The sequence below is a fragment of the Pezoporus flaviventris genome, unplaced genomic scaffold (genome assembly GCF_033815535.1).
Source record: "Pezoporus flaviventris isolate CSIRO_AGI_PZ_B2104156 unplaced genomic scaffold, CSIRO_AGI_Pfla_v1 ptg000214l, whole genome shotgun sequence".
NCBI lineage: Eukaryota > Metazoa > Chordata > Aves > Psittaciformes > Psittacidae > Pezoporus > Pezoporus flaviventris.
The window spans coordinates 65,383-74,622 of record NW_026892762.1 but is presented as its reverse complement, the minus strand read 5'-3'; positions in this window follow the sequence as shown (position 1 = coordinate 74,622).

Here is a 9,240-nt window from a genome sequence, read left to right as displayed (position 1 = left end):
GGAAAGAGAACAGTGTGTCAATGAAATGACTCTTTCCCATGGTCATCATCTGTATGTGTTTGATTTGCCTTTCCAGACTTGGATTGCTCTGGAGACTGCTAAGCATTTTTCCTATTTGATATGGAATTTTCCCTGACTTGGATTCCTCCTTCTGTCTGTCGTGTGTTAGGGTTTGATAGCAGTTCTTTAAGGATGTTTGATGCCTAAGGCAGAGGATCCTCTGGCAATGTGTACATGTATAATTTATTTATTTTAAATTTATCAGATCAGAAAATGGGGCTACAGCTCCCATTGTCTGTCTGGTAAATCTTAGTGAATTTAATTATATAAAGCAATGAAAACGGTTGAATTATAGGAGAGAGGTTAAAAAAAAAAAAAAAAAATCACATTTTAATCTCATGTCTCAAGCTGGGCATGGGGAGGCTTAGTCTGGGTATTAGGAAAAATTTCTTCACCAAAAGGTGATCAAGCATTGGAACAGGTGGCCCAGGGAAGTGGTGGAATATGTGTCCCTGGAAGCGTTCAAAAAAAACATTGAGATGAGGCCTTTAATGGCATGGCTTAGTGGTGGTTTAGGCAGTCCTGGGGTAATGGTTGGACTTTATGATCTTAAAGGTCTTTTCCAACCGGGTTAATTCTACAATTCCGTGATCAGGAGAAATGGCCCAAAAATGGAACTTTAAATTATAATACATTGCTACAATTAATGTTGGTTTTGAGGGGGCCAGGAAAATGGGATGAAGTACTATATACAGATAGGGATCTGGCAGAGCTAATTTCACATCCTGTCTGCCACTCCGGGTGGTTTCTTAAAGTGAAAAACCTAATTTTGGCTTTGGAAAAGGACAGAGAAAACCAGAAAGCTAAGCTGAAGAGATGTTGTTCAGCCTGTGATATTGGGAGAATGATGTTTAAAAGTTGAATCAGGAAAATAAATAATAGAAAAATTATATATATCACAGATACCTCTGAGAGGAGCATCCTCTATACCTGTCCTATCAGATATTGATAAGGAGGAGGAGATTCTGTCACTCGCAACAAGCAACAAAACCAGAAGTGCTGTTGCAGAGGCAGGCATCTGTAACCCCTGCAGAGCAGGGTGAGCAGCTGTGAGAAGGAAAAAAAAACCAAAAAAAAAAGGGAAAACCAAAGGGGAAAGGAGGGGAGCTCGAGCAGCTCCTGTGTTTGAGCACGGAATGAGTGCTGGGGCAGGCAAACAAGTGGGAACAGACATGTTGATAGACGGGACTGAGGGGTTGTTGAATGTTTTGAAACCGGTGGAGGAGGAATGTCGGGCAAAGGTGGGGGAGGTGGGTTTTTCTCCTATGGGACCGGGTGCTGTGGAGAGTTTTTGCCCTGGGGGAAGAATGCCATGGACAAAGGACCTGGGGAATCTGCCCTAGCAGATCCACTGATTAAATTAAAACTAGAGACCAGAGGAAATAAAGTGGAATTTTAGTGGATACAGGAGCAACTTATTCGGCGTTAATTCAGAGGGAAAAGAATTTGTTACAGATGTGGGAGCTACTGGCCACCAAGGAAAAGAAAAGAAAAAAAACAAAACCAAAACCAAAAAAAAAAAAAGGCAAAAAGAGGCACAAATTGGAAAAAAGCAACATTTAAAGAAGGCAAAATGGAATTAAAGAGTTAAAAATCAATTAATTGCAGTTTTGAGTTTATCTTTAATTCAACAGAAAAAGCAAACAGGAGGACCTCCCTGAAATAGAAGAAATCCTTAATCCAGGTATACCTGGGAATATGGACATCTGAAGTTCCAGGTAAAGGGAAAAATGCTTTGCCTGTTAAAGTAGAAATGTAAAAGGGGGCCTGCCCAATTAGAATAAAACAATAGCCCCTAAAATTGCAGGAAAGGGAATTAAAAAAAAAAAATCAAAAAAAAAATCATGAATGTGAATTGGAATATAATACTCCTATCTTGCCAGTAAAGAAAAGTTGCAGATTGGTTCAAGATCTCAGAAATCAACAAATTTGTAGAGGATATTCAGTAATAACTAATGGGTATTGACTAAATCGAATCAGAAATGGTTTGCCGTCTTGGATTTAAAGGACTCTTTCTTTTGTTTACCTTTCAGAATTTATTTGCTTCCGAATGGGAACATCCTGACACAGTAAGGAAAACCCAATTAACGTGGACAGCATTATCTCAAATCTGTTAACACTGGAATTAGGATCATGAAACCACCCACTCAGGCAGGGACTCTGTTACAATATGTGGATGACCTATTGCCACAGAAACAAAGGAAAAATGTGTCCAGTGAATGGTGGAATTATTGAATTTTCTGGGACTGAATGGTTATTGGGTAACCAGACAAAAGGCCCAACTAATCCAAACCTGAGTTTCCTACCTAGGATGACAGAGAAAATTTGGAACTGCTAGAAAAGAAGCCATTTGTCAACAACCATCAAGGAGCTCCAGACGTTCCTGGGAATAACTGGATGATGCAGACTTTGGATGCATGATTATGGTGTTCTGGTAAGACCCCTATGTGAACTGTTAAAAGAAACCCCTCTCTCTTTGGAATGGACTGATTCAGCAGAGGGGGCTTTAGAAATTTAAAAGCAGAGCTAATGAGAGCTGCAGCTCTGACTTCTGGATGTGATTAAACCCTTTTGGCTATATTCCTATGAAGAACAGGGAATAGCTTTGGTGGTCCTTACTCAGAAACTAGGACCCTGTAAGAGAACAGTGGTGTATTTTTCAAAACAGCTGAATGAAGTGAGCAAAGGATGGCCCGGATGCCTACGAGCTGTGACAGCAGTTGTCATGAATATTGAAGAGGCCCGCTTATTTACCTTGGGACAAAAATTACTGTACTAGTGTCCTGTGTTGTATCAGCATTCCTGGAACAGAAAGAAGCCCACTGGTTCTAAATATGCATTTGGTGTGGTCCATGCACATGGTGCCATCTGGAAAGAACGAGGACCTTTGAACACACAGGAGAAACAGAATAAACATGCTACGACTACTGAGAGCTGTTCAGCTACCTGAGGAAGTAGCTATTACGTGTTGTCAAGGATATCAACAAGATGAAATTTGGCTGATTTTAACAATCTAAACTCATTCCCTTAATCCCTGACGGCAAACTAACAATTGAGAAATCTAAACCTAGAAAATCAAAGGAGGATAGAAAATTTATTGAAGATCTCAGAGGAGGAGAGGAAAACAAAGAAGATTGGGTTCAGATACCTGATGGGTGAATTATAATCCCCTGTAACCAACTCTGGATGGTAGTTCAGGAGGAACATAATAAAACTCATTGAGATAGCAAGTCTTTATACATATGAACAAATTGAAGGGTGTTAACGAATATTTTTTTAGGGTGGCCAGAAGCATTCCCTTGTAGGTTTTGGAGTACCAGAGGCTATCCTATGTAAAAATTTTATGTGGAAGACCATATCGGTCCCAGTTTAAAGGAGAAAGTCTTCTGGAAGTGGGAGAAGTTTATCTCCTAAAATTTCTGGTCAATCTGGGAAAACAAAAAAAAAAAAAATAGAGTGATTCATGGGTGTCAATACGATGTTGCAATTGTAATCAACATATATAGTTAAGTAGAATAGTTAAAACGGAGCGATTATTGATATTAATCCCCTATACCTGTAGGTTGTGGAGTCAATCCGCGCATCAATCAAAGGGAACCTGCTGTGGTATCCGCTGCACCCCAAAGAGGGGGTGATGCGCGGATTGACTCCACAACTCGTTAAAGTTGTAAAGTAGGTATGCTTTTTATTCAGCGCTGAGACGCACGGGGATAATTCCTCAAAGTCATGCGTACCTCAGTGTTGTTTCCCTCTACATTTATCCTCTAAAGTTATATATATTCATAAGGTTGCACAACACGCCTATACATATTCATATCCTATCCCCGCTTCGTATTATAATGAGCCAGAAGGTCCTCTGCGCCTGCGCATCGCCCCCTCTGGTCATGGGCAGGGGTCTCAAGATGAAGTAACTGAGTCTTCCTCCTGTGGGTAGGGGTCTTCAAGATGAAGTAAATGAGTCTTCCTCTTCTTGCACTTTTCACCTTTTTTAGTCTTTACGTGTGGCCTTAGAGTTTGATCAGTGTCCCAGCCGTAAATCCTCTACTTCTCCCCTTTATCAGTAGATTCAGGCGTCTGCTTATTAACAGGACCGGAGGTCTCTGTTCTGCTTAGCAGGCATTTACACCAGATAGTCCTTTTGTTTAAACAAATTCCTCTAACCCCCTTGTACAACCCCCCTGTACAACCCCCTTGTACAACCCCCCTGTACTACCCCCCTGTACAATGGTCAATCCTCTGTATCGGGGGGGGACACCCAAGCTCATTGGGGAACCTCCAAAACCCCTCAGGACCCCCCCAAATGCCTTTGCTTGTTAGGACACCCCCAAAATTCCATTTGGATCCCAACAACCCACCAGCACCCACCAATTCCCCCTTGTGACCCCCCCCTCCCCAACCCCTCCTTTAACACCCCCCCCCCCCCCCCCCGGGTTTCCTCCTTAACTCGGGGCTCAGGTACCAGCACCTCAAGGAGATTCAGGTTTGGGGGGCAGGGTGGGGAGCGTTAGAGGGTTTTGGGGGGGCTCTGTGGGGTTTTGGGGGGTCCCACAGGGACCAAAACACCCCCCTGCACCCCAAAACAACCCCCGCATCCCAAAACGCCCCCCCTGCACCCCAAAATCATGCCCCCTGCACCCTAAAACCACCCCCATGCATCCCAGAAGCCCCACGGCACCCCAACCCCCCCTCTGCACCCCAAAACACACCTCTGCACCCAAATCTACCCCCACTGCACCCCAAAACAACCCCTCTGCACCCCAAAACCACCCTATGGATTCCCTCATGCACCCAAAACCCTCTCAAGGACCCCCCCGAATGCATCCTGCAGCCCGGTTTCCCCCCCTGCAACCCAAAACTGCCCCTGGGCCCTCCCCCATGATCTTTTCCTCCCCACTCCTGAACCCCAGAACCCTTTAGGGACCCCCTCTATACTTTAAACCCCCCTGGGTTTCCTTCTGAAGTGGGTGCTGGGTTCATAGGGGTCCTTAAAGCCCCCCAGATTCTCCCTAAACCCAGTGCTGAGACCTTTTGGGGTGCCCCCGACCCCTCCATGGACCCTGCAGCCCGTTTTGGGTCCCCAACCCCCCCCTCCCCCCAAAAATGGGATCTGGACCCCTTTGGGCCCACAAAACTCCCCTCAGCGTTTGGCTTTGGGCCCCCCCCTTGCCCCCCAGGTTGATGCTGGAGGCCACGGGGCTCTCAGGGGCTCAGGGGACCCAGATCCAGCAGGGCCCAGAGCTACGGGGCAGCCCCATGGACTCCCCAGAAACTGCCCTGGGGCCACTGAGGAGGCAGCTGCAGGAGGGGAAGCAGCGGCTGGTGGGTGCCAACGGGGGAATGTGGGGATTTGGGGGGGTCCTGATGGGCTTGGGGGGGTCTGGGGGGTGGAATTTGATGGTTATGGGGAGGGGTTGGGGTCCCTAAAGGGTCCCAGCGCCGCTTTTTGGGAGGGATGAGGGATATGTGGGGGTCCTGGAGGGGGATTTTGGGGTGGTTTGGGCTGGATTTGGGGTATTTTAGGCTGGTTTGGTCTGGTTTTGGGGTGCTGACGTGCCACCCCCCAGTGCAAAGGGCCGTGTCCCTGTTCTTTCTTATGGAACCGGTGCTGAGCCCCGACCCCCCCCTACCCCCAGAGAGGCCGCGGGGGTCGCTCCCCCCCATCAGGTACAGGGACCCCCCTTATATGGAGACCCCCCCCCCATGTCCCCCTTGTATGTGGGGCTGGGACCCCCACATGTGGGTCTGGGATCCCCCCCCCCAATATGGGGACGCCCCAGTGCACCCCCCCATTCCCCTTTGTCCCCCCCACACCCCCACCCCCCCCTCATCCTTGGACCTACCCCAGAAGGTGTCGCAGCTCGAGGCCAGGCTAAAGCAGCTCCACAGCGACCTCCAGAAGGTTCCATTTTGGGGGGGTTGGGGTGATTTGGGGCTGTTTTGGGTTCTCACTGGGTGCCACCCATAGGAGAAGCAGGACAAGGTGGTTTGGGGTGGATTAGGAGTGTTTTGGGAGTGGTTTTGGGTGTTTTAGGGTGGTTTTCACCGGTTTTCTGCCTGTTTTGGGGCTCTGACCCCGTGTCCCATCGGAGAAGCAGGACAAGGTGATTTTGGGGTTGTTTTAGGGTGGTTTAGGGGTGGTTTTGAATGGTTTGGGGTTGTTTTTGTCCTGTTTTAGGGCTGTTTTGGGGCTCTGACCCTGTGTCCCACAGGAGAAGCAGGACAAGGTGGTTTTGATGTGGTTTGGGGGGGTGGTTTGGGAGTGGTTTTGTGTGTTTTAGGTTGTTTTTGTCCTGTTTTGGGGCTGTTTTGGGGATTTTGGACTGTTTTTGTCCTGTTTTGAAGCTGGTTTTGGGCTCTGACGGTGTATCCCATAGCAGAAGCAGGACAAGGTGGTTTTGGACTGTTTTGGGTTGGTTTTGGCCTGTTTTGAGTCTGTTTAGGGGCTCTGTCCCTGTATCCCACAGGAAAAGCAGGCCAAGATAATTTTGGGGTGGTTTTGGCTTGTTTTGGGGGTTCTTTCGGGTGTTTTGGCCTGCTTTTGGCTTGGTTTTGTCCTGTTTTGGGTCTCTGACCCTGTATCCCATAGGAGAAGCAGGAGAAAGTGATTTTGGGGTGGTTTTAGGGTGGTTTGGCCTTGTTTTTGCCTGGTTTTGGCCTGTTTTGGGTCTATTTTGGGTCTGTTTTGGGGCTCTGACCCTGTGTCCCTTAGGAGAAGGAGGACAAGGGGGTTTTGGGGTGGTTTGGCATGGTTTGGGGTTTCCTTTGGGTGTTTTGGTCTGGTTTTCGCCTGGTTTTGGTCTGTTTTCGGGCTATTTTGGGCCTCTTACCCTGTATCACATAGGAGAAACAGGACAAGGTGGTTTTCGGGTGTTTTGGGTTGTTTTTGTCCTGTTTTAGGTCTGTTTTGGGGCTCTGACCCTGTGTCCCATAGGAGAGGTAGGACAAGGTTGCCTTGGGGTGGTTTTTGGGGTGTTTTGGGTATGTTTTGGGTCTGTTTTGGGTCTGTTTTGGGGCTCTGATCCTGTATCCCACAGCAGAAGCAGTTCAAGGTGGTTTTGGGTTGTTTTTTTCCTGTTTTGGGGCTCTGACCTGTGTCCCATAGGAGAAGCAGGACAAGGTGATTTTTGTTATGCTTTGGCCTGTTTTGGGGGTTGTTTTGGGTGTTTTGGCCTGCTTTTGGCTTGTTTTTCTCCTGTTTTGGGGATGTTTTGGGGGTCTGACCCTGTATGCCATAGGAGAAGCAGGACAAGGTGTTTTTGGGGTGGTTTTGGCCTGTTTTTGTCCTTTTTTTGGCTTGTTTTGGGGCTCTGACCCTGTATCCCATAGGAGAAGCAGGAGAAAGTGATTTTGGGGTGGTTTTAGGGTGGTTTATGGTTGTTTTGGGGGTGGTTTTGAATAGTTTTTTGTTGTTTTTGTACTTTTTTGAGCTTGTTTTGGGGTTCTGAACTTGTGTCCCACAGGAGAAACAGGACAAGGTGGTTTTGGGGTGGTTTTGTCCAGTTTTGGGGCTCTGACCTGTGTCCCATTGGAGAAGCAGGACAAGGGGATTTTGGGGTGGTTTTGGCCCATTTTGGGGGTTGTTTGGGGTGTTTTGGCCTGCTTTTCTCCTGTTTTTGTCCTGTTTTGGGGCTCTGACCCTGTATCCCCTAGGAGAAGCAGGACAAGGTGGTTTTGGGGTGGTTTGGTGGTGTTTTGGGGGTTTTGGAGTGATTTGGCCTTTTTGGGGCTGTTTGGGAGCTCTGACCCTGTGTCCCGTAGCAGAAGCAGTTCAAGGTGGTTTTTGGCTGGTTTTGCGGGTGGTTTCGGTTTGTTTTTGGCCTGTTTTGGGTGCTTTTTGGGACTCTGACCCTGTATCCTACAGCAGAATCGGGAAAAGGTGGTTTTGGGATGGTTTGGGGGGTTTTGGATGTTTTGAGGTTCTTTTGTCCTGTTTGGGGGCTCTGACGCTGTATCCCAAAGGAGAAGCAGGATAAGGTGTTTTTGGGGTGGCTTTGGCCTGTTTTGGGGCTGTTTTGGGGTCTGACCTATCTCACAGGAGAAGCAGGACAAGGTGGTTTTGGGTTGGGTTTGGGGTGGTTTAGGTGGTTTTGGGGCGTTTTGGGGCTCTGACCCTATATTGCATAGCAGAAGTAGGAAGGGTGGTTTGGGCCTGGATTTGGGGGTGGTTTTGGGTTTTTGTCCTGTTTTGAGGCTGTTTTGGGGCTCTGACACTGTATCGCATTGGAGAAGTAGGACAAGGTGGCCTTAGGGTGGTTTTGGAGTGTTTTGGGTGTGTTTTGGGGCTCTGACCCTGTATCAAAGAGAAGAAGTAGGACAAGGTGGTTTTGGGGTAATTTTCACCTGGTTTTGGGATGTTTCCGGGCTGTTTTGGGTCTATGACCCTGTATCCTATAGGAGAAGCAGGACAAGGGCGTTTTGGGGTGTTTTGGGCATTTTTTGTGGCTGGTTTGGGTGTTTTGGTGTGTTTTTGTCCTGTTTTGGGACTCTCACCCTGTATCCCACAGGAGAAGCAGGACGAGGTGGTTTTGGCGTTGTTTTGGGGTGGTTTTGTTTGTTTTGGGGTGTTTTGGGTCCGTTTTGAGGCTCTGATGCTGTATTCCATAGGAGAAGCAGGACAAGGTGGTTTTCGGGTCGTCCTGAGGTTTTTTTGGGGTGGTTTTGTCCTGTTTTGGGGCTGTTTTGAGGCTCTGACCCTTTATCCCTCGGAGAAGCAGGACAAGGTGGTTTTCTGGGGTGGTTTTATACTGTTTTTGTCCTATTTTGGGGCTCTGACCCTGTATCCCTAGGAGAAGCAATACAGGGACATTCTGGGGTCGTTTCGGGGTGTTTTTGTCCTGGTTTTGGGCTGTTTCAGGGCTGTTTTTGATCTCTGACATTTGTCCCATAGGAGAAGCAGGACAAGGTGGTTTTGGGGTGGTTTTGGCCTGTTTTGGGGGTTCTTTTGTTTGTTTTGGCCTGGTTTTGTCTTGTTTTGGGTCTGTTTCGGGGCTCTGACCCTGTATCTCATAGAAGAAGTAGGACAAGGCGGTTTTGGCCTCTTTTTTGGGGTAGTTTTTGGGCTGTTTTGTGTCTTTTGGGGGGCTCTGACCCTGTATCCCACAGGAGAAGCATGACAAGGTGGTTTTGGGGGTGTTTTGGGGGTGGTTTTGGGGACTTTTAGGGTGTTTTTGTCCTTTTTGG